Consider the following 26,639-nt stretch of genomic DNA (forward strand, 5'->3'; position numbering starts at 1 on the left):
AAGAAGAAGAAGAAGAAGAAGAGTATTTCATTTATGGTAGATTTAATTAGTTGATGTTTTTTTCTTATATGTATGAGTAAAAATAAAATCTGAAAAAAATGCTAAAAAGATTTCAAGTTTACTGTCAGAATTCTGAGTTAAACAGAACTCTTGGGGGAAAATAGTTTAAAAATGCCACAATTAAAAAAAAAAGAAACAAACAAGTAAATAAATAATATACAAAAATAAAAAATATAGAATTCTGGGAATTTCTTTTAAAATCCTTGAGCCACAATTCCAAGAAGAGTCTAAATTCTTTAAAAAAAATTTTGTTCTGAGCTGAATGTCATAATTCTGGGGGGGGGAGTTCAGAATTCTGAAAAAAACTTAATAATTCTGGGTTTACTGACAAAATTCTGAATCTAAAGTGAGATTTCTGGAAAAAAAAATTAAAGCCACAATTCTAAAATGAAATAAATACATGAATAATCTAAAAAATGAATCTTGTTTTAAAAATAGAATTTTTTTATATGTTAGAATTCTTGAGCAACAATGCCAAGAAAATTCTAAATTCCTTCAAAAAAAAGTTACAAATTCTGACTTTAATGTAGAAATTCTGCAAAAAAAAAATAGCAGCTCAGAACACAGATGTTCTACTCTGCTCTAATGCTCTTCCACAGAATTCTAATCATTTGTGAATAAAGGAACATTCTGGCCCAGTCAGTATAACATATGTTCTATGTTATGTAGACGCTGCAGAAAACGAGCATCGTGTTCTTCTATAAACCCCAGAGCAGAGCAGCTGATCTCTGACACTCACTGGAGGAAAAACCTTCCAGAGGAGGTTTACATTCAGCGATGGACTGTTCATTAAAACCGTCCCCCAAACAGCCGTTCAGCAGACACACTTCAGGCTTCTCCTGGTTTAGAACGAGCCTTTTGGGGGCGACTTTACACCTGATAGCGAGCATGATTGATCCTCACAGAGTAAAAGGAATGAGTCTGTGCTTCCTCATGGTGATGGTTTAATACACAAAGGATGTCTGCTATGCTCGAATAAATGAAACACCAATTGGTAAATGTGACTGATTTTCATTTTTTATTCCATCTTTTTAGTTGGCGCTGGTAAACCTCTCTAATTCCTCTAAAATAGGGTTGTCCAACATGTGGCCCGTGGTCCAAAAGTGGTCCTCCAGAGGGTCCAATCCGGCCCTCAAAGTGTAAAAATTCCAGAGAAGACATTAACTGTAGATTATAAATTAGTAGAACTATAAATTTAAAATAATTTCTACTAGATCATGATCATAAATACCAGATGGTTCTTTGTTCTTTTGTCATTTTGTGTCTCGTTTTATTTTAATATTCTCTTTGTTGTTTTTTTGTCTTTTTTGTCGTTTGTCTCATGTTTTTGTCGTTTTTTGTTTCCTTTCTGTCTCACTTGTTTTTTTGCCTTATTTTTATCGTTTTGTCTTTTGCTGTGTTCATTGTTTTCTGTCTCATTTTTGTCATTTTGTGTTTTTTTTTGTCTCGTTTGTTTTGTTTGTCTATTTTTTATCGCTTTGTTTTTTGCTTTTGTAATTTTTTGGTCTCGTTTTTGCCGTTTGTCCATTTTTTGTTGCTTTGTAATCTTTCTGTCTCTTTTTTGTTTTGTTTTGTGTCATTTGTCTCATTTTGTCATTTTGTGTCTCATATTGTAATATTTTGTCTTCTTTTTGTCTGACTTTTCTGATTCGCTTGTCTTATGTCTTTGTTGTTTTGTTTCTCGTTTTTGTCGTTTGTCCATTTTTTGTTGCTTTGTAACCTTTTTGTCTCTTTTTTTGTTTTATTTCGTGTCTCATTTTTGTAATATTTTGTCTTGTTTTTTTTATCCTTATTTGTCATTTTTTGTCAGGATTGTGTTCATTTTTTGCCGTTTTGTAACTTTTTTGTCTAATTTTGTTGCCTGTTTTTGTTTTGTTTTGTGTCATTTGTCTCATTTTGTCATTTTGTGTCTCATATTGTAATATTTTGTCTTCTTTTTGTCTGACTTTTCTCATTCGCTTGTCTTATGTCTTTGTTGTTTTGTTTCTCGTTTTTGTCGTTTGTCCATTTTTTGTTGCTTTGTAACCTTTTTGTCTCTTTTTTTGTTTTATTTCGTGTCTCATTTTTGTAATATTTTGTCTTGTTTTTTTTATCCTTATTTGTCATTTTTTGTCAGGATTGTGTTCATTTTTTGCCGTTTTGTAACTTTTTTGTCTAATTTTGTTGCCTGTTTTTGTTTTGTTTTGTGTCATTTGTCTCATTTTGTCATTTTGTGTCTCATATTGTAATATTTTGTCTTGTTTGTCTTTTTTGTCCGACTTGTCATTCGTTTGTCTTATGTCTTTGTTGTTTTGTTTCTCGTTTTTGTCGTTTTGTATTTCCTTTTTGTCTCGCTTGTGTGTTTTTTGTCTTATTTATAATATTTTGTGTTTCACTTTATTCGTTTTTATCTCTTTTGTCATTTGTCCACAATTTTTATTGTCCAGTTTTTGTTGTTTTCTGTCTGTTGTTCTTTTGATCATAAAGTAAAATCATCTTTGGTTCAGTTTCACATAGCTGTGACTAAATGTTGTGTTCCTTTGTAGACACTCTGTGATCTGGAAGTCGTGATGTGGAAATAAGAAACTGAGGCTGAATGTTGTTAAGAAGTTTCAGATTGTTCACAACGTTTTGTAAAAAGAGAATTCCTTAAATGTGAACATTCTCAGAATGTACTTTTCACTAAAACAAAGGAATAATTTGGAGTTGTCGTTATTTATTTATAGGTTGTTTTGCTGTGATTTTACTAGCTCAGCCCACTGGATATCAAACTGTTCCGAATGTTTCTCCTGAACTAAGATGAGTTTGACATCCTTGATATAAAACATCGTGAAAACTGAGCATGGTAACCTTTTCAAGCGTTAAATTTCTAAATTTTTTCACCTTTTTGTTATTGATATTTGTTTTTAGACAAACACAAATTGAAGAGATGTTGCATTTTTCCTTCTAGAATTACATCCTGCGAGTGCAAACTCCTTGACGCTTTATTTGATTTCTGATTGGAGCCCTTCAGCCGGCCGACGCCCTCCACTCTCACCAAAGTGCCCTCTGAAGGATGCCATAATTTCATCTGCTGTAGGTAGGGTCTCGGTCGGATATTACCCGTGGTGTTGGCATACGTCTCTCACGCTGACATGTTTGTTTCCACCTGACCTCATAGTTTCCCTTTAATCTTCTTAAGTGGTCCGGGGTCGAGTCCCTGCAGGATCCAAAGGAAAACCTCGTCCGACCGCCTGCAAATCATCCCAACCGTCCAACTGGAGCTGAAGCCTCCCTGACCCTGTTCATGTTTGTCTTTTCAGACACCAGCTAATGCCATTCAATCTGCACGTGCACCTGCATATGACTAATACCTGTGTAGTTCAAAGATAAAAGAGCCGTTTTAACCTCGGTTCACTGTGATGATTAACAGTAATTAGCGATTAGCATTTTTATGATACATAGCCATGCGTCGGCCTTTGATCACCACTGGATTTTTTTTTTCCCCGCTTGAAAGGCTTTACTGCAGCTATGCCCTCAGAGCTTCGCCATCTCTCATGTCTGCACTGAATTTCAGCGTGTGATCTAATGGACTGGATGTACAGCGCATTCAGAAAGCATTCCTACTGCTAAAGTTGTTCAAATTCACTTTTCCCTTTGATATTTTAGAAATTCTTTGCAAATGTTTGTCAAAAAAGGAAAAAAAAAACCTTTGCTTGAAATTGAACTCAGGTGGCCCCTTCTTTTGTCTTGATTTGACACAAACACTTTTATGACACCAAGCAAATAGTCATAAATGCTCTTATCGGCCTTTCTAACAGTGTGGACGTTACAGTCAGATTCATGGTGGCGTAAACTATGACATTTCATCTTTATCACATCCAGCGATCACTTCTTGAGCTGGTCTGAGATCAGGCAACTTCCAGGCTCTACTGTAAAGTCTGGAGAGGGAACTTTTTGTTCCGTTTTATCTCAACGTGACAAAATGCAATCTGCAGATGGCAAGAATGTGTTAATTTCTTTGCAAAATAAGGTGTTAAAACATGCAAAGTCACATGTTCTGTTCCAGCCACAGCTTAGGCTGTGAGCTGCAGGGCTCTCTCTCTCCTACAGGTGTGTGCTGATGAGGAGTCCAGGTGTGTGTCACCTGTCATCAGCTGATCATGTGCAGGTGGAGGCCAGCGAATCAGGTCCTGGCGTCTTATAAGAGCCGTCATCAGTCGTCATTTGATGCCGGACGGTGCTTTTGGTTACCTGACTCCTCCGGCTCCTTGGTCTGCTCCTGGTCCTCTGTGGACTCCGGCTGAGTCTCCCTATGTTAGCATAGCGGCTGTGTTAGCTCCCTATAGTTAAGAGCAGTTTGGGTTGAGCTTTTGTGTTTTCGTGCAGAGTTCTGGTTGCTTAGTTTTTGTTAGTTAGATTTCCCTTGTTGTTTTGCTCTCCTACCTTGGTGTTACCAACAGTGGGTTAACCTCAGCTTTTGGGTTTGTTTTGTTATTAGTCTTCCCTGCATCTAGAGGCTCCTAAGTTGGTTCCCTGAGAGTTGTACAGCTAGTTCTGGTTCCGGTTGTAGTTCTGTATTCTTCCTGCTTCTGTGAATAAATTTGTTCTTGTTGCAAATCTATCTACTCGTTCATTTCCTGCATCTGAGCCTCCGGTACCCACTTTAACATGTTTGGAAAAAAATATAGTAATAGAAATCATATATATATAAAACAAAATGTCCCAAATGATGGGAAGCCCGATGAAATTTATGCCCCCAAAAAAACTTATCAGGGGGTTCACTGGTACAGCAAAAGAAATCAATCAATCAATAATCGGTGACGGATGAGTGAGACGTCACGAGGTGCTGCCCCCCCACAACCCCGAGCCGCGCTGGCGCTGCTCCGTACTGACACCTGCTGGCTCTTAAAATCATTGCAGGTTAAATAAATATTCAAATTTCAATTTAAAAATTTTATAATATATAGCAAAATATATATGTGACATTTTGTTTTATATATACACACATATACATATTGCATATAGCATATAGATCCAGTTGTTGCACCAGTAAGACTGAAGCCAGCTGTGATAAAAACATGTTGTGTTTATTCACAGTAGAACAAACCCTGCTCCACATTTAAATTAAAGTTGCTAATTTCTAAATTTCCTCCAGCTGTGAGGAGTTCAGTCCTCTGTTTCCTTCATGCTGTGTTCAGCAGGTCCAGCCTCCTGACAGCTGACATCCTAATCAAACACACCTGCTCAGGTAGGAAGCCTTATAGCTCCGCCCACTGAGCTGCTCCGCGTGTTTCTGCTGTGTCTTTTCACCAGCAGCCTGAGATGTTTCTGCAGGAAACGTGGAGAAGCTAGCTGAATGCTGGACCATGTTTCCTCCTGCTGATTCCACACATATGATTATAGCGATGATGTAATTATGTAGAGGAGGTTTTTCTCATTGGAGCAGTGGAGGAGATGAAAACATGTCTGCTGTGTTCAGGTAAGAAACGATCTTACAGTGAAGATGTTTGACTTTATGACTGATTAGACAGCGCTGAGAGTTAAATCGTAACTGCCTTTACTCACCCATGGCATCAGGGAGCCTTTATTTTACAGAAAAATCCAATCATTTCAAAGATTCCCTGACAAAAGGGGAAATTTGTCACCCTTATTTCTGCACTGTTAAAAAAAAAACATGTAGAAAGAAACATTAGCAAGACTCTGAGACAAATAAGTTAAAAATAAGTGTTAAAAAGCTGGGGGAAAATATCAAAAATAGACAGTCAACAAGTAAACTAGCATTGAGTTTGTGAGTTTCTTTTAGTGTCTGGGTTATTTCTGTGAAATATGTGGACACTTAGAACGTGCTTTTCTTTTCCGTAGCTGCTAAATCGACACCAATCACAGTGAGAATCTGCCTGAGGTCAACATGTGCATCAGAGGTTCAGTTTATTCAGCTTCATGTCAGACTAATGACCTCAGATCCTAGAAAGCTGCTCTAACTGCTCCAAACATCTGCCGCTCGCTTCCTGCAGGGCAGACGGGGTTCTTCGCGGTTCTGGAGTCTCGTCTTTACGTCACGTTTTTTCCGTTTTAGCGTGTTTTGCAGCGCAGAAAACACATTTTTAAGGCTGGGTGTTTTTCACAGCTGCCATGGCGACGGATCATGTGACCTTAACGACGACAATAACGTTAGACGAGATTAAATTCAGCTCAAACCTTCAGGCTTTGGTGCATTTTAATGATCATATCTTAAAGAACTTCATGACTGTCTGAAAATGCGTAGATTTTTGTCTGGATTGGCTGGAATAAAAGAAACAATCCATAAATAATTACTGTGTTCAGACTGTCTGATAGTACAAGTTCTCCTCATCAGATTCATGCTGTAGATATGAAGCTGCTGGATTTAATAATAATAATAAAGATACAACATTTAGTTCCACAGCTCTGGTAGAATGAACAGCCTGGAGGAATCTGGGGAGACTGCAGGAAGCTTTTCTGCTTGAGGGGATTTAATGTTTTATTTCAGTCCAGCATGAAACCGTTTTTAGAAATCTCAATATTTACATGATTTAATGAATTAACGGATTTCTGCTGAGACCGAGGGTCAGGAGGGTGAAGCCAGTTTGGCAGGGAATGCTGTTTTTGTATTTTTTTTCACTTTATTAACTTATGGAGCTTATTTTAAATGATATTGGGGATACCGAGACAAGTTTTTAGAGATTAGTTTTGTATACCTGAGCAACCTTCCATTGAGAGATTTGTAGGAAAGTTATTCCCAATTTCGGTAAAAGTAAAAAAAGAATTTTTAACTCTGTGTAAAATCCTAAAAGGTTCCTGGAGGCTCTAAGACTTCTTAGAGTGAAGATATTTAAGCTCTTAATCATTTATTTTCTCCTGTGCACGTGTCAAATGAAGCTGCTGTGGTTCTGTGACGTGATTGACAAAGTTATTAAACAGCAGCAACCTGAACTCTTCCATCAGAGTTCTATTTTCACAGAGAGAAGCTTGTTGCATCTTTGTTTTCCTTTCATGAACCAATCAGCCGTGACTCGACATGACAGGTGGAGAGAACGAGGCCGATTATCTCATCAATCACCTGTCAGCAGCTGGAAGAGGACAGTGATGCTGACGGGTTTAAAACGCAATCAAATGTTCAGGAGGAACTTGACAGAGTTTAAGGTGTTGACTCTGCTTCTGAATTCTCCAGATTTCAGTCTGATGGAGCCTCTCTGGGATCCATGGAGACTCCTCTTCACAACGTCCAGAACTTAAAGGATCTGCTGCTCACGCATCGGTGCCTAAAACTCGACGGGTCGGAGCTGATTTGGTGACATGAAGGAGATCTACACAATATCAGGTAGGTGGCTTTAAGACCAAGTCACGTTTTTACTCGCTGTGGGTTCATTTTTCACATAAAATCCTGCACCTTTATGGAAACAGAACGACCATAACTAGAAAGGGAGAAGACTCGGCGTTGTCTTCAGTGCAGAAATGTACAATTAGAATGGAAAGAAATTGCACAAAAGTTCCATTTCTTTGATTATTTTATTCACTAGAGCAAAAAAAAAAAAAACCTTTAATGAGCATGTTTTGTTTTCCTAAGGGCCCACAGATGTGACCAGTACTGGAAAAGACTACTTGACACAGTTTATTTCCAGTTTTACCACCTCCACAAGCTAACTTTCACTTTACATATCAATTCTACAAAGATGTTTCACCGTGCTCAATGTATCTTCCAACAATGTGCTCCATTTTATAGCCGGGCTGTATTTATTTTGTGATTTCCCTCTAAACATTCCTAGTTTATGCTGTGTTTTTCCACCATCTGCTCTGTGCAAACACTGCCTGCAGTTCAACCTAAAAGCATTCTGCATGTTTTGTTTTATTTTAAAAGCTTTTGTTAATACAAGCTCAAAGATGAGGCCTTTCAATGACATCTTCATTTTTCTGTACGCATTAAACTCGCTCATAATCGGTGATTATTTGATCTGTACTTGTTCAGTATTCCAGAATTGAATTAATGAGAAATATCAGTGAAAATTTCAGGCTTTTATCTTCAGTATTTCAACAGATGTTGTCGTTCAAAGAGAATCGAATTTCAATATGCGGAAAAATCTGCAAAAAATGGGTCGATGGACCATTTTTAAAGCTATTTTTCTTGTAAAATATTTGAAATATCACGCTGAAATGTCAAATATTCATATTTAATTCTGTAATATTATTTTTCAGGCAAATCAGAGATGGTTCAGCACAAACTGTACTAAAAATCTGATTTCAGATAGTGTAAAATATACAATACTGTGGCTCTCAGTACCTTAATATTAACTTGAGTAAATTTGTATTTCTGATAAAAATGGGTTCCTAACCTTAATATTTAAATTTGTATAATACACAACATTGTTGTTACAAAACAAGAGACAGAAAATTTGACAGACAATAAATTGACAAAAGCTTGAAAGTGACAAAAAATGAACAAACGACAAACTATAGCCAAAAACAAGACCCAAAATAACAGACAAACAACAAAAGTCAAACAAAAAAATTACAAAGTGACAAAAATGAGATGACAAAACGCAAAACAATGAATAAAAGTAACACAAGACGACAAAAGCATGAGACAAACAAGAAGTCAGACATAAAAAGACAAAAATAAGACAAAATATTACAAAAATGAGAACAGTGAACAATCTAATATTTTACTTTATGATCTAAACAACTCATTACTTTTCTAGAAAATGGCCAAATGTATAGTTTTACTAATTTACAATCTGCAGTTAATGTCTTCTCTGGAATTTTTACACTCTGGACGGCCGGTTTTGGCCCGCGCTCCGCATGTTGGACACCCCTGCATTAGAGAATGAACCTGATTTCTCTGATGGACAAAAAAAAAAAACAATCTGACTGAACATGTGTCCTTTTAAATGCGGTGTTTCTGTGCTGATAATTTCCACTCGTGTCATTGTTTCTGCTGCTGATCTCTTCAGACGGCGTCACATGTCCCTCACATGTGCTGCTTTCCCCCCATGTCTGCTCCCTTTTTCATTATTTATTTTCTGGCGAATTGTTTGGCGTTCTATGAAAAATTAAAACCACATCGATGAATTATTTAGGAAACATTTTCTGCTCCCGTCTTTAGATTTCACAGCTGTAAATGTATCTTCTGGATGCTGCTGTCTGTGTCTTTATACGCATCTTTTAAAGCAGAAAGCTGCTTGGGTCAGACCTCTAAGTCAATGTTTCACCTGGTACTTTATGGATCATCAGAGCCACAACTCATTATTTCAATAATTCATAGGTGATGGCATGTAAATGATGAGTGATGTCAGTCACCCTGGATGAATGTGATGAATACTGGAGCTGCATCTCAGGACCATGGACAGCAGCTCTTCCTCCATCCATCCCTTCTTTATGTCCCATCATGCTTTGCTTCAGCTGCAGCTTTATTTGCTTTCGGTCTCGCTGACTTCCATTTCTTCCTCCTCCTCTGCTTCCAGCCTTTTTTTTCCTTCCACCTCCTCCACTGTTCATCTGTGACATCATTTAGAAATTATTCAGTGATTTATTTATTTTTTTTAAAATTATTATTTTTTTTAAAACGTCGTCTTCTCCTCTGCCTGGGCAGAGAACTCGGCTAATTTGTGAGGAAGGTCAGCTCCACTCTATTATATACATCATGTGTAAAAATATCCTGCAGAAAGGCGCCACAACGCTCAAACTTTTATCTCTTTGCGTAAGTTTACCTCCCTCATTAGACCAGGCTGCAGGTAGAGGCTGTGTAGATTCAGCTCAAGATCTTTAAAAACAAAGTGACACAAAAGATCCTGTCAAAGAAACCCGTCGCTGATTATATCTGTAAACTTATCTGCACCTTTGTCATTTAAAAAAAAATATATTTGCACATTCCTTTGCACATTTCTGCATACTCTTTAAAAAAGAAAAAAATACTGTCATTCTTGTATATTTAGTTTTTTTTCTGTATTATATTCTCTATTTTTTCGCATCTTATTTCCCCTAATTTTTTAAAAGTATTTATTTTTATTTTCACATTATGCCCAAACATTCTGTGTTGTCTTATTGTTTATCCCTCTGTTGAATAGCCAGCTGCTGCAGCATCTTATTTTAGTCGTCTAATTCTAAGTCTAAAATCCTGTAACTTGTCAGGTTTTCTTTTTCCAGCGACGCTCTAGCATGAATTTTAGCCATGACTAGTTCTTCAGTTTGGGCTGATCCATTTGGTCGTCCAGAACGCTGCTTGTCCGTGATGCTGCTCGTTTCTTTAAACTTTTCGCCACCGTGGAAAAGCCTCGTTGGCTGACTAAATTCATCAGCTATCTGTCCACTTGTCCATCCTTCACTGAGAAGTACCAGTTCAACTCTTTCTTCTTTTAACAAAGCCAGATTATATCAGTGGAGGCAAAAACATTAGATTTAATGAGGTTTCCTGTGTTCAGACTTTAGGGACAAAAAGCACCCTGTGTAGAGTTTTAGCTTCTTTCTCCTGAAGAAATGCTTCATATTTCTTCCTTCTGCAGCCCGATGTGTGAACCTCCTCGACGAGGACTCCCCCTCCTCACAAACCCCAACTTAACCTCTGGCTAGAAATATGGGATGTCTGTGATTATCTACTGCTGAGCTGCGTAGGAGCGGCTCTGGCAGCACAGACTAAAAAGCACAGATAACTCATTCTCCTAAGACATGCAGGATTTTAATGTGTCTAAAGTGTGTTGAGGATTATTTCTTCTCGCGGGGTGACACTTGTGGAGTCGGTGAGGAGGAGTTATGACCACCGCTCCGCTGCAGGATGAATAACTACATCTTAGTAGCCTGGTGAGAGGTAAATTATCAGGAAGAAACAGAGGAACCATGTTTTATTTTTCTGGTTCAGACTGCAGGAGGCACATGAGGTAAAGATTCTCAGAGCTCAAGGCTTTAATTGGAGAAAAACTGTGATATAGAAAACATAGGAGCACTGAGCTGAGATCAGAAAGGTCGCCCTGTCATGTTTAATTAAGGCGAGCGCTGTGGAGGCACAGAGACTGACCTGGACGCTCTGGTAGGTCACTGGATTCTAGCGGCGCTCTTGTATACCGTCTGAGAGCAGATTTCTTTGACTTTAGCAACAGAGGCTTTTTTTTTTTTTTTTTTAAGCTTGGTGTGGTTTAATTCTCTCAGCCTTTAGCATCACAAGGTCCTCTCAGGTCTGTGTTTCACAAAAAACAGCAAGTGTTGAAGCTCCAGAATTAAATCTCAGAGTTCAGAAACTGATTAGCAGGACCGAAAACACGTGAAGTTGACATGCACTTGTCAAAACCCTGTATCTCCTGGCAGTTTCGTGTCTTTAACTCAAAAAGCAATCTACTTCTAGAAATATGACCCAATCTGCTGGGTCAAAAATATTCATACAGCAAAGACAACAACCACTAAAGAAGGAAAAAAGATCGTATTCAACGTTACAAAAATAACTTTGTGCAAAAGATTCAACATAAAAATGCATCTTAAAGCATTTCCTGTTTCAGTGACAGGAGTTTTGCACAAATATTGACTAAACTGTTTAGGGGGTTTATCCCTCACATTGTAATGTCTGCCCAGGAATTAGTCTGACTCTTAGACCCTGTGAGAATTTACAGCCCCATCTTGTTTCCACATCTGGACCAGATGCAGTCGTCCTTCACCTTTTTCTTAAGATGAGTCGTGTAAAACTACATTTTGACGCAAAGCAGGAGCTATCCTCCACAGAGGGCGTCTCCCTCGGCTTTTGGTTCTTGAAAGTTTTTAATTCCGCACCCCTTTTGACACATTTTGGGCAGCACCAAAAAATATTAAAACATAATCTACTGGCTGCTGAACTCTAATAACGATAAATGACGATTGGCTGCAGGAGACAGAAACTGGAGCTGGTTCATGGTCACCTCTTTCTCCAATTAGTTAAAACTCATTCTGTGATGTAGGTTTGCATTAATAAGTCGACTTTAATATTGTTTCTGTGATTTGTTCCAGAGATTAACTGCTGCTACGTTTGTGCACTGTTCAGAAAAAAGAAAAATTACCCGTCGAAATGATCGATGTTCCGACGCTATCAGCTGCCTTTTCAATATAGTAGAAAGATATCATCGGCAGACTGATGGAACGGGCCTTTTCCCTTTGATTACTTCTTATGTATTACTTCAACTCGCTCCGATATTACTTTGACTATTAAGGTCAATAAATTTCAAAAGCCTGTCCAAATGCAGATAATCTATATTTGTGGCAGGAGAGAGTCTGAATATCGGCGAACTGAAGATGCCATTCGGTTATAAATGTATGACTGCAACACTTAGCCGCCTGCTGCCCTGTGGGAAGGTAAATGGACGCAGCAGAGAGGGCTGAGGGAGGATGTATGGATGCATGTATGCATGACATTGATCTGAATGCAGGAGGGGGCTAAGAGTGGAAGGCATGGAGCGCTTGGCAATTAGCCATGGCCTGACCGAGACACAAGGCATGGTGGACGGCCGATTAGCTGACGACGTCCATCGGCCCGGCATACATCAAGCAGACAGGCTGAGGCCCTGCTGCTTGCATTTGCAGTCCCATTAGGGAATCAGCCCCTCAGTCATATTTCTTAGATCCTGCGCGGGCGGATCGATGAAACGAGATGGACTTGTTGCCAGCGGGCCACTGGTGTCTGAGTGGGGACCTCTTCCTTCTTGCCTCAGCACTTTGAGCGCCTCGCTGATGAGTCACTTCCACAAGTTGCTTATTGATCGGCCTGGAGGCGGCGCTACATCGAGTGGCTTCGGCTCATTTGCATGGAAATGATGGTCCCCGAGACCGACGGGGTGCCGCCTCCCGCCACGCACTCAGTTAGCACCGCATCCAGAGAAAAGAAATGAAGCAGATAAGAGATCTGAGTTTTAGTGTCTGTCAACTGGGCAGGTACAGCACATCGTTTATTCTGCTTCCAGATTGGATTTGGTGTGTGTCCGATTATATTTTCCTCTACATGATGTAGGAAAAATTGATTCTGTTCCAAGAAATATATACAGCACCCTCCATAATTATTGGCACCCCTGTTTAAGATGTGTTCTTTAGCTTCTAATAAATTAATTTTTTTTTTGCTTGATAATATAGGATTGCAATGGGGGGAGGAAAATCCAACCTCTAATTCAAGTGCGTTTATTCAGTGGGGGGGAAAAAAATCACACATTAAGAAATAATTCTTTTACATCAAATCATGTGTGCCGCAATTATTAGCATGACTGTTAATACTCCCCCCCCCCCCCCCTCCCCCCCCACTGTTTGAGGACAAAACAGCACCTAATCTTCTCCTATAATTAATTTTTTAACTTTTTTCAGTGTGAGTATGCTTCTGCAATAAAAACTGAATTTATTTTAAGGCTTTCAACACATGTTAACCAGGGGTGCCAATAATTATGGAGGGCGCTGTACATACAGTCATGAAAAAATGATTAGACCACCCTTGTTTTCTTCAGTTTCTTGATCTCTTTAATGTCTGACACCACTAAAGGTACATTTGCTTGAACAAATATGATGAAAACAACAAATATGGCTCATAAGAGTTTCATTTTAAAGCTGAAATCTAGACATTTTCCATAGTTTTCTTGATGATAAACACTTTTGGGAGATGTTTTTAGTCCAATTTGGAACCCTTCTAAGCCATCCTAAATGTTTAACTCATTTTGGACGGATTGTGAAGAGTAAAGGAGGATTTTTTTTTTTAACAAGTTCTAGATAAATTTCTAATCCTTTTGGACAAATGTGGAGAATTGTTAAATAATTCTGTATCGGTGTGGGACCGTAACCATGACAACAAGTGATCACATGATTGTGATCCTGCTACAGATCCACCGCTGAGAACGTATCGGGACTTATCTGACATAAATCATACAAGGAACAATTGATTAAGCTGTGGGGGTGTTTCTGAGTCCCATCAATTCCCGCCGACCGCTACATATTTGGGTCACGTGATCCGGTATCCGCACAAAACGTACACATGCAGAACACACACCTGTGCTCAGTGCAGGTCATTTTGTTTGTGTGTACATCTATATTAGTTTAGTTTATTATTTGGTCAGCAGATTATAAATTGACATACAGCATTATGTCCAAGATACAAAACAATATCAATCATTCATTGATCATCATTAAATGGACACATTCTATATGTCCTGATTTCTGCCACTAATTTTTTTTTTTTTTTTTTTTTTTGCAAGCTTTCATCCGTCAGATGATACGACTGAGCAGCCTTGGAGGACTGGGCTCTCTCAGTGCTTTTCTTGTTTTAATGTTAAAATTTTCACCTGTGCACCTTGATAAATGGTTTAAATGTTTAAATTCAAATAATTTTTTTTGTTGCCAGCTAGTCTTTATTAAAAATAGGCCATTAATGATCTTTAAAAACGATGGATATCCACTAAAACGACACATTTTATCACAATATTTTCAGCTATATCACCCACTCGTCTTTTCTTCTTTTCCCCCTCCTCAGTCCTGAATGTAAGGAACCAAGCTGAAATGTTCTGTTTCTGAGGAGGCCATTTATCTTCATTCTGCATTTAGGTCCCAAACCACATCTAATGTAGTTTAGGTTATGTTAAAGGCTGCCATGAAGTGTGTAATGTTCAGTCATCTGCAGCAGAAACGTCTCCACATGTGGCCTCTTCTTAACGCTTCGCTTCCCGCTGATCTTTGCCTTCAGTCATTTCTGCAGACTTCGCCTAATGTGCGGTGCTTCCCTCGGAAACGTATACAACATGTCGAGCTATGTAATGCGGCTGAGGTGACGGGTGACGGCGGCTGTCGGGTCTGACGGTGAATTTTTCCTGCAGCTTAACGGCGCCAGAGTCCCCCCCCCCCCCCCCCCCAGCTACCAGGATGCAGCCATAAATCACAGGACATGTGAGGCGTGATGGTTCCCCACATTAATTCACCAAAGACTGTTCGCCGCTGATGTGAACGTTACAGTATAAATAGAAAAACTGTCTCCCTTAAGTGCACCGAGCTTCGAGGCACGTTCAGGTCATTTCTCTTGTTTGATGAGGTCACAAAGTCCCGTAGCATCGTGGGAGTTGTTGTTTTGATGAAAATCTAAAGTGACTCGGGCAGAAATCCTGTTGGTGTACGAGGTAATGTGTTAAAGTATAATTCATGTTGCGTTACGTCACACATATAAATGTGTACTGTCAGTTTATTGTCATGCAAAAGCCACAAGTTGGTAGGAAAGTTATTAGCATGTTTTGTTGGACACATAGGTTGAGAGAGTGCAAAGTTTGAAAAATGTTATCCTCCTTTACTTGCTTTGAAACCCAGTATTATGGAACATTATGATGAAGTTGATACTGTTGTGGTAAATGAGATTTCTGAACCTAAAATACAGGAAAGTGACTGCACTTCAAAGTTTTGTGTCTCTTTCAGGTTGTTTTGCTTCTCTTTGAAGTGGATTTGTATGTTTTGAGGTTGTTTTGTGTCTCTTAGTGGTTGTTTTATGTTTCTTTGAGGTAGTTGTTTGTCTCTTTAAGGCTGATTTGTGTCCGTTTGTCTCAAAGATTGTTTATTTTAGTTTTGTGTTTCTTGGAGGTTGTTTTGTGTCTCTGAATTAGTTTTTTTTTCTATGAAGTTTGCACCTTTTTGAAATTTGTGTTTTTGAGTTTGTTGTTTTTCTCTTTTTTTTGTTTGTGTTTTGTTTGAAGCTGTTTTACGCATCTTCAAGATTGTTTTGGGTTTCTTTGAAGAGACATCCCTGATTTAATGAACCATTCTCATATTTTCTGATATGTAAGCCAGCATGCTTTTAGTGTAGTGACGTGCAGAATAGTATAGTTCTATACAAGCCTGAGCCGTTGAGAGCACACAACAGATGACGGCTCATTTCACACTACAAACTGTTAAGGCTTAAGGTGGAATATTGTCATAAAATTGTTCTTACCATGTGTGGACATACTGCATTAAACAGAGCTGCAGAACGTACTTAACCCTTTGATGCACAAGATGGGCCAAAAGTGACCCAAATCCAGTGGAAAAGGAGCATCCCCTGACCCAGACTGTGCATCAAAGGGTTAAGTAAAAAGTGTGTTATTTTAAACACAGCCTTTGAGCAGAGTTTTTACTGAAGATGCTGCCACAAGTTATGGCAGAACAAACCGACCAGGAGAGAAGTAATAAACCAGGGTTTTAGTACATCAGTTAGTGGATGGATCTGTGGTCTGTCAGGTGATCGTTCATAGCCAGAAGCAGGTCGTCACGGCACAAAACGGACTAAAGGGTGACGGACAAACTGTAGAAAGACCAGGAATGGGTTGGAAAAATAACGGCACTATGACGGACAACTTACTAAATGTTCTGTGGTTTGTTTTAGTTCATTTATAGAAGTAAGAATATGGAAAAATAAAACCTGCTTCAATATCAAGAAGCAACACGAGCTCAGATTGTTCCTGTTGTGCATAAACGTAGCACTGCAGCTAACCTTCATGTTGAGGATCAGAACTGGTGACTCGGAGACCAAAGAAGTTTTTGCAATGGAGAACCTGAAGGAGCGTCGGGTCAGGAGAGCACCAGTCGCTTTTCTTCATGAATTTTTCAAAATGTCAACGCTCCTCTCAAACATCCTGAAGGATCTGAGGTAGAACATTTGGTGCCGTTGACCTAAACTGTGTAAGTGGGGGTTCTGTCATGGCAACACACCTTTTCCAGCACCATGGTTTCTTGGCCACATCGGCACAATAATTTCCCAACGCATGCCCCAGTCGCAAGATTTTGCTCCCTGCAACTTCTTCTTTTTCCCAAAAATCTAATTAAAAGATGCCATTTTGACGCAGTAAAGCAGATCGCCTTGGTCCAGTTTAGGAGACTCTGCGCCTGCCACAGATGGCCCTTTTTATCTTCAGAGTAGGACTTGGAGAAAACGTTCCAACTGTGACAGGAGCGCTGGGAGCTGCGAATTTCTGCACAAGAAGGCTCCTTCAAAGATTTTCAAATTTAAATCGGCACAGTTTTTGCTTTTTATGGACACAGTCTTGTAACTTTTTGATCGTGGCTCATAGGAAGAAGAAATAAGGAGAGATGCAAGTTTTAAAGCATAAGGAGGAAGTAGTATCTATATATGTGTGTGTGGATGTGTGAGAAGGATTAGGAGGGAAAACATTGCATCTGAACCTCAGCTTGTATCTTCCAGACGAGTCAGCAGTGATGTGTGACTGAGTGAACAGCAGCTCCAGAGACCTGCTCCTCCATCGGAAACCACCAGTGGGATTATTGTGATTCTAGGTGGAAGCGCTGCAGTGATTTTTCAATTAATCAATTAGCAGATTGTAGTATTTATTCAGTGTTGTGGAGGAGCTCCTTGTGTGGCTGAATTATGGTCTTGGTATCAAAAATTAAAATGCAAGTCAGTCAGGCGACGTCTGTGTGGTTGAGATGAATTGAGCGCTCAACAAGATGGAATAAATGGAACACCTGAAGCACCCAAAGAGCATTTAGAACACTCCAAAGAAGCACCACTGTCTTCAGTGTTGATTGTACTCATTTAGTTGAGAGCAGCTTCGATTAAAAGCCTCATCTTTCAACTCCTTTATCAAGCTACAAGTGGCAAACATTTGCCATGTTTTTATATCTATTTTTAGTTTTATTTCATTGGAAACTGCTGGGCAAATCAAACAATGTGACAATTTAACAGCTTTACCTAATAATTGTTCGGCATTTCATCCTCCAGGCATTCATGTTATTGTTTAAATGACATCTCTAATAAATGTAAATGAAAAGGTCAATGTATGTATCATAAGGAGAGCTGCATAACTGTCTGCCGAAGCTTTGATAGGCTGAGAAAATGGGGTTTTAGCATTCTGAATCGTAAGTTTGAGTCATATTGAAGACTAAATTTAGACGATAACATGAAGACGGTTCCATAGAATGTTGGGTTCTGGCTGCAAACTGCCATTAAAACACATCACAACTATGCAAAATTTGGCTGCATCCTTCCTCTCTGGTTCATAAACAGTCTGTCGTGTTGCTTAATAATGGAGCAAGTTTTCCTTCCATCACTCTTTCCTTTAAAAACCCACAACTTGATGTCAGAGTGTGCATGGAGGCCGGTGCTGGGTTCTGGTCCGCCACTAGGAACTGGAGGGTTCGCTGCAACCACCATGGGAGCGGGTGGTTTTAACTTTGCCGCAGGTGGTCAAAAAAATAAACTGACTCTCTGGATTTAGCTCAGCCAGAAGGGTGGAGTCGACACATGAAGCCAAAAAGAAGATTAAAGGGAATTTCTACGACATAAAAACTAAGTGAGGCGAATCTGACGTGGATAAATTTTGCGTTTTTTAGCCACAAAGATGGAAAACGACTAGACTTTGTCGGGATAAATATGCAAAGTGACTAAAAGTGATACTCGCCAAAAGTAACTAAAGATAAAGCACTTCTTCCTGCACACATTGAACAAGATACTGTTGATGTGGAAGTTCAGCGAGATCGAGAGAGGATGAGGAGACAGACACAGAGACACACCGGAGAATCAGATGATTTTATTGATACCAGGAGGAGGGACACCGACAGAGCAGCAGTTCATGCAAGCAACACCGGCATCAATTCTGAGGATTATCTCTGAGCTTCAGGTAGATATTGTAGATGGGAGAAGGTCAGATTTAGAGTACAGACCAATATGGAGACAACTAGTCTGCTTAGTAAGAATAGACAATATTTAATCTGACCAGAGCAGAGAGTCCTGGCAGATCCTCTTCCTATAGCGTCTGCCTGTAGGAAGATAATTTGGGATGATGTCAGCTAACGGATGTAAGGAAATACCTCAGAAAAAGGAGAGTATTTTTCCTTCATAATAGAGACAGGCATAAATGTGCACTTACTGCCCTAGAATAACATTCTTAAGCATTTTTTAGTTTGGAGACTTCATTGCAAACAGGGATGGCTCTCTGTGAGGCTGTTTCCTGATCACTTTTACATTTCAGGCATTTAAAAAAATATATTTAAAGCCTTCAAGACTTTTAACTTCATTTGCTTATTGATATTCTTGTTTGTTTACCTCAAAGAGGATCATTGATGTTAACACGGCAATAAACAATAAAAAAACAAATGGATACATTTACGCACAACAAAAGAGATACTTATTTTTTATGTCTCATGGTGTGGGTTTTTTAGTCAGTGTTGCTTTAAGAGGTTAAATTCAAAATAACGGTGTTTTCTGTAATCTTTATTAAATATAAGTCACTAAAAATGATCAACAGTTGTCAGTATCGATTGCAATAAAACATTCTCATATAAATATTACAGCCTTACTAGAGAACAAAAGTCATTAAATCTGAGCTTCTTCTCTTTTGATTTTGACCATCCATATTTAATCTGTCTTTTTCAAACCCCAGGGAAATGCAGTGTGAAGTGCTGGAGTATTGCTTTAATTAAAAGATAATAAAAATCGGGTGATTAATTGTTAATGAGAATAATCATTAGTTGCAGTCGGATAGATGGAGAACTTCTTTTCTCAGTCTCTTCGGTCTTTTCTCGTCTGTGTTTTTTTTTGTTTGTTTTTTTTTCCTTCCCCGTCATTCTGCTCCGTTATTTTTTCATGTTGCCATCTTTCATATTAAAGGCTTTTCACCCAGACTGGTGATGGAGATGGAGCCTGGCAGCTTTAACGTGCTTCCAGCTCCCTCCTCTCGGTGCTCATGTATGTTCTGAACGGCTGAGCTGCTGTTAATGAATGTCTGCATGTGTGGGAGCACATTGGGTAAAAGTGAGGTCAGCTGTTTTATACGTGTGCATGCGAGTGTGAAAAAACATACAGCGAGATGCAGACTACGTACATACATCAGGCAAACTTACTAAATAATTCACGCCCTTGTCCTGTACGGCATGGAAAAAGCATGTCGCCAGCATTCATAAAATATCCATGAACGTGACCCAGAGTTCTGTGATGGAACTCTGGAACAGAAGTGGTCACATCTGAGGTGTTTAGGTGATAGAAGAAAAGAAATTAAATGTCATTGCTTTGTCGAAGACTTCTTTTTTCTCGTTGTCAAACACTAATGAACAGAAACCGTGATAATGTTGCATTTGTGTGAATAAGTGCAGGTGAAGTCATGTGTCACCCTGGAAACTCGCCAAATATCAGAATCAGAAATGCTTTATTGATCCCAGAAGGGAAATTGCTGACGTGATAGTGGCTCCGATTCAAGGATTTAGAAATTTAAACAGTCGTGAAAATACAACACAAACATGAGTCTAAGAATAGTCACACTCAAACTCATTCAACCCCCAATGCAAGTCAGGTTTGTTGGCAAAATCTACAAACTTTCAGCTGTCTTTGATAAACATCTCAAACAAGAACAATTCTGTGAAGGAAAAAATGCTCTTTCCCCTTTCTGAGGCGTTTCCTTTCAGCTGTTAACCCCCGTCATCCCAGATTATCTTCCGACAGGCAGACGCTGTAGGAGGAAGATCTGCAGGACTGTCGGCTCTGGTCAAAGTTAGATATTGTCTATTCTGACGTGACTAAGCAAATGAGCGGTCTCCATATCCATCTATAATCTAAATCTGACCTTCTCCCAAGTACAACATAAACCAGAAGATCAGAGAGAATCCTCAGAACTGATGCTGGCGTTGCTTGCATGAACTGCTGCTGTGTCGGTGTCGCTTCTCCTGCTATCCGTAAAACATCAGCGTTTCTTCGTTTTGAATGCTGCCGTTTTGCTTTCTGTCTGTTCAACTCCTGCAGGTTTAATCAGAAACAGGAACTAGTGATGCTGGTTGTAGTTTTAGCTGCAGGCGCTGCAGTTAATCTGCAGATTATTCAGATGAAGTCGTGGAAATTAAGGTTCTGATTAATCGCAGATGGATGGAATAATACATCGCTAATGGGGAAACTATTGATTAAATTCTCTAAAATGTGAACATATTTTAAGCCTCCTTTTTCATCAGGAGTGAATTGGCAAAGGAGATTCTCATTGTGCCAACAGGATTTTTCCTGAAAAGGGGAATTTTTGGTTCTTCCAAAGAGCTTTTAAGCAGAAAATAACGATGGCAATTACATGTTGTTTGTTTTTTTTTTTTTTTGTTTTTTTTTTAACCAGTTTTGTTCACTGGGGCTAAATTTATGTAGACACGCTTTAAGTAGAAATCCAGGATGTAAACTGTTATATCTAATTTACAAATTACACTTCTTTTGACTGCAAAAATAAGTAATTCATCGTAATAATGTACAAGAAGTGTCACCTCATTTCTGTGATCAGTATAAAACCTGTTTAAACGCAGTCATGTTAGTCCACTTTATTACAGTGTTGGATAGTTTACAGTCAATCTTCTGTATACATTAATGGCCTAACTGATTAATAGCCGACACGTGCTTTCATTATTTAAAAAACCGAAGCCCTAACGAGAATTTATGAAGCTCATTTGAATGTCAGATTTCAGCTGTGAGAAGTTGCTGCTCCATTTCTAGTAATTGAAGCAGCTCCAGAGAACTGACTTCTCTCACAGCTTTTTTTTTTCTCATCACATTGAGTGTACAGATTTATTGCAGCCATGCTAATGACGCTTACAGTTAAACCCCACAGTGTTCAAGCCCATAACATATTCTGATTTATAGTGAGCTCACAGGCAGGCGGCTGAAAGGTTTCTTGTGACTGGAGGCAGTAAGGCTGATGATATTTTGTAATCTTTTTCATTAAATGCTATGACCAAAATTATCCATACAGGTTTTCATTAAACAGTGGCAATGTTGTAATTTGTCTACACATCATTTAAAAGGTTCTTATCTCTATTGGTAAGTCTTTGAGGTTGGATCTTCCTCTTCTTCACTTCCTCCACAGATTCTCGATGGATTCAACTTCATATTGTCCATTTCTTCACCACTTAATATTGAAAGTCTTTCTGCAGACTCTGTTTCCCTGCACAATCTTTACGTTGATGATGCCGTTTTACTTTGACGAGGCTGAGAAATTCCATCAATCGTGTCTTCCGTCCATCATCTTTGACTGTTCTGATGGAGCTCTTGGGGCTGAAAACTTCTCCTTTCTTTGATCTTCATCTGATTTGATGACAGAACTGATGATGAGCAGCTTCTTTCTTGTCCACCTGAGCTTTCGTAGAACTTTAGTCCTCCTTGGTCCTCATGGAGATCAGCGTCTGATTGAGGTGTTGCTACCAGAACATTCATCAGGATGATCTTGGTGTTGATTCTTTGTGGATCGCTTTCATCTTCCTACCAGCCCTCTTGAGGTTCTTTACAGTGCAGAACTCCTCATACTTCCTGACAATGCTTTGCACTGTCGCCAAAGCTAACCCTGGACCTTAGAAACACATGACTTTAAAGCCTTTCTCTTTTTTTTGGGACAGCTATAATGTGTAGCTATCTCTCAGTGATGGACTCCATTCTCTTCTCACCGAGCTCTTCTGTTTTAGTCATGACTGCTATGACTCACTAAATTCTACTTTCTTAGAATACTCTAGTACATGTTAAAGTTTGGGAATCCTGAGCTGATCTCAAAGATCAGGATTCAAGTCAAACCTTTTTTAAACTAACAAGTGGTGGCACAAATCGAATTCCAATCTCTTGTTTAGGCTGGCTAGAACACAGAAAGGGGAGCGCGATTTGTGGAAAGTTTGGGATGCAAATTTTGAGCATATCTCATCTTAAATTTTCAATTCATTGGGAACCGTTCTGTCTTCTATGCCACTTGGATCGAGACATGCCGTCCCAACCAGTTAGTTTGCCCAATAACACATGGGTTCTTGTTGGATGTCATTAAGCAACTCAGAAGTCTTTGTCATGGTGCCCGTTGCTAGCTAAACCCCCACAAGGCTTTCTGCTTGCCAGCACCAAACTTTCTGTCGTCTGAGTGACGCCTCCTCTGGTCGCTACAGTATTAAACAGTAAGAGGCTCCACCTGGTGGAAAAACAAGGTACTACAGCTAATCTACAATACATTTTAGTTATTAACATGCATTTTTTTAAAAAGCGCTTGTAAAGCCACAGAGCACCCTAAATTCTCCAGACTGAAATGTGGTGTGGATGCAGAAATGCAGTTTTTCAGTTGACTTCAATAGCTTTAGTATACTGGAAGCCTGTATTATCTTGGAAAGTGGTGTCGAAACAGTATCAGCAGATATTAAATGTGCCAGATTAGATCAGGGGCCAAAACGAGGATTTTTCAGGACCATTTTGACTGGTATAGAAGTTGGATTTTCTCAAAAACTGACCCCAATTTTTTTTTAAGAGTATGAATAACTTAAATTTATGATTAGCATCTCTAACACAATGTGGAACTGTCTTTTGTCACATGCTTATGTCATCTCCAGTCAGAATGAATATACTGGGAAAATAAAAAATGAATTATAAATCAAGGTTTGGCATGAAGTCTGTCTCATTAATACATGACATACAGCAATACTGACATCCTGATCATATAATAGATGGTGAAAATTTCCCAATATATGGAAAATATGGAAGAACAAAAAAACAATTAAGTGACTTCCCTTTCAAACTCTGTATTAATTTAAGGAAGATTATCTTCTACAGGAAATTAACTCTGCTGTGGTATTAAACTGACTAAAGATGCACACCCGAGATACCAGAACGACCGAATAAGTCACTCATGGATAATCTATTACGTAGCGTGGCACATAAGTTACAGTAATGACAGCAGTAAACAGATAAGAGCACAAAGTTAAACAAAAACATGCATCCGTCTCACAGAAAGATGTGTTTAAGGAAACGGTTACAGCGTAGGAATAGGAAGAGATTTTAATAATCGAAACCCAGAGGGGCTTGCATCAAGGCTGGAGAAGAAAGGGGTTGTTCAGAGGGAGAAAGGAGGAAAAATAAAAAAAGTTCCAGTGAAAGCCAGCTGCATCTTCATATGGATTCAGAGTGCAGCTCTTTGATGGGGTTTGCATTTTTTAAGATGTTCTCAATCAGAGGGCTTCTGAATTCATCCCAAGGTTTTAGTTTGCTGCTGTATAAAATATTAGCCTAGAAGAGTTGGCCAACTCGGTTTCACATGAAGAAAAATTTCCTTTAAAGTTACAGAGGCGGGTGGACGCTGAGCCGCCAATGAATATATACATGGAAACGCACATGCATACTCCGGTTGGCGTGCTCCTCCTCTTTTTACGGAGATTGCATTTCTCATTCCCTTTTTCTGCTGCTGTCCTCATGTGGTCCGTCGAGTCTTTTTCCTCCAGCTGTTGCTTTGATATGAGCGTCACGAAATCTGTGTGAACACCACAGACGCAAGCTAATCTGCCCCACTGCACGGCCTTCGTTCAGATCATGTCTCATTCTCTTCTCATCTTCTCGTAGTCTTTAATCCTCCCACCGTCAACGAGTACTGTCAGCCGTCGCTCCTTTCCCTCTCCTTTTTTTTAAATTTTCTTTTTAACATCATAAATCAAGCTGGGTGAGAGGATGTAATGTTCATTTTCTGCAGGCTTCTCACTGCGCAGCTTTGATTCGGTTTCCTCCAGGTATCCTGAGAGTCAGGGTTGAACTGTTTTGTCCTCCACTCACCTGTTTCTCTACTCCAGGCGAGCTGGACATCCTTAAAAACTAGAGAAACCTGAATGAACTAATCCTAAAGCGACCCAGAGCAAATCGGCATTAAAATAAAAATATATACACTGAAAACAAATTATGTACATCCGCCTGAGGGCACCAACTAGAGCCGTCTCTTCTATATACATAGTTTAATACATTTTCAATTAATTAGTTGTGCTGTGGATGTGGGTGATAATTGAAAACTGAATTACTTATAGCCGACACTGAATGTTTGAACGGATTGGTAATTCTGTTTCAGACTGTGTGATGGCAGAGTTGTAAAGTTCTTGTCTGGCTGGTTCTATTTAAACAACATTCAACAAGTTTGACCTCGATTGTTGAATGGAGAAATGGGTTTTATTTTATATTTATCATAGAAAAATATCAAAAGACTCAATCTAAGTGTATCTACGTAGAATTTTTGTGCTTTGAGTGTCTGACACAGCAGCTACAGATGTTTCCATGATGCATTTCATGTGCATATTGAAGTATTGCATCAGAAAAAGTTAAGTTTTCCTGATGCAAAATAATTCCTGAGGACTTCTTTTCTTTTCTCGAGTAGATGCCAATTTTCTTTCCTTTTTGTTTTTTAAGCAGTTCGCCAACTTCTTCTACTGTTTATTACAGTCATGTAGCCAATAGCGCCACCTTCTGGCAACACTACACAGCTTAGTTTAAACACTCCAAATCCCTTAATAGAAACAAACCTAATTTGCTCCCCCACCTTTGTGTGCAACATTTCCATAATTTTGCATTAAATTTGCCCGACTACTAAAATCACACGTAACTTGTGAGGTTGTACTTGGGGACAATGGTGCTTTCAGATAAATGCTAATGTCAGCATGCTAACCGGCTCACAAAAACACATTTTTGCATGTAGACCATTAGCAGGTAATTTGTTCACCGTGTTGTCCCTGGTTTGTTAGAATGCTAACATTTGCTAATTGGCATCAAAATCGTGCATCACAAATGAAATTGATTGACAGAAAGTTTGATACTAGATTCAATGTGGAAAAAAACTAATTTATGTAATGGACCCTGTTGGATCCTCTGGGGACCATGAATATCTGCACAAACCTTGGTAGCAATCCATTCAGTGGTTAAGATGTTTCAATCCAAACCAAAGTGATGAACCAAGCTACCAGCAGCCATCTCTGAAGCCCTGCTGCTAATGCTGCTAAAGACAACTCGGCAAGGCTTGTTTTCAGAACAGTTTAAGCGTGTGGAAGCTTAATCGATGGTCAGTCGGTGGTTGTTTATGTTATGTACCAACGGTTGTTGTGTTGATGTTGGGTCGCGAAGCCCTTGTCAGAGAAAATGGTATTGATTTAAAGGTAACCATCATAGGGCTTCCCTGAGGCTCCTCGCTCTCTAACAAGGTTCTTTAGATAAAAACCCTCCTCCTGCCGATCAAGACGCTTTTCTCCCTTTGTGTTGGAATTGAAATATCGACGTCCCCACCCATTGATTACTTCTTTCAGTTTTGAGCATTAAATACGCTAATGAATGGGTTGCCTCAGACCTCATTATGGCATCGAGCTGAGGTTGGGAGTCTGTTCGTCTCTGCTCAAGTGGAGATGATGAAGCGGAGCCCATGCAGCCTTCACTCGATAAGCAAGTAGAGCATGTAGACCGAGTCTTCTGGGACCTCGGATCATTGCCATCGATCTCTCCTCGGTCTTCGTTTGACCTCCGATTGGTTCCAGCTTGAGAATGCATGATAATAGAGCCCTCACTGTTGCTGATTTTCGGGAAGCTGGACTCGATATCGATGCAAAACCTTTTCAGGTTTCGTATTAGGAGAACTCCAGCTGCGGAGACTGGGACCGAGATGAAAGTTAACAGATTTAAAACCCCCAGAGGATATGCTGTGACTGCACACACATTTCACTGGAGACAAAGGAATTTAACATGCGCACACACGCTCCACATGCACACGAGAAACCTGATTAAAGTTGGGAAGCATGTGTTGCGCCGAGATCCACCTTATAGATAAAATATACCGTGGCTTTGCCCAGGAGGGAAACATTTCATATATGAAATGTTTGTACGCTCAGCATTTAGAGCCAGAATGTCAATAATCAAAAGAGATGAGTCA

General features: G+C 39.3%; 1 long non-coding RNA gene across 1 annotated transcript; it reads left to right on the forward strand.

Annotated features, from left to right (window-relative positions):
• Positions 1 to 2,409: 2,409 nt before the first annotated feature.
• On the forward strand, positions 2,410 to 4,630 carry LOC127531091 (uncharacterized). The gene is made up of 3 exons (XR_007937985.1): positions 2,410 to 2,884; positions 2,990 to 3,118; positions 3,221 to 4,630. It is a non-coding gene; the product is annotated as an uncharacterized LOC127531091 (long non-coding RNA).
• Positions 4,631 to 26,639: the final 22,009 nt, after the last annotated feature.

This window comes from Acanthochromis polyacanthus, chromosome 19, assembly GCF_021347895.1.
Source record: "Acanthochromis polyacanthus isolate Apoly-LR-REF ecotype Palm Island chromosome 19, KAUST_Apoly_ChrSc, whole genome shotgun sequence".
Lineage (NCBI taxonomy): Eukaryota > Metazoa > Chordata > Actinopteri > Pomacentridae > Acanthochromis > Acanthochromis polyacanthus.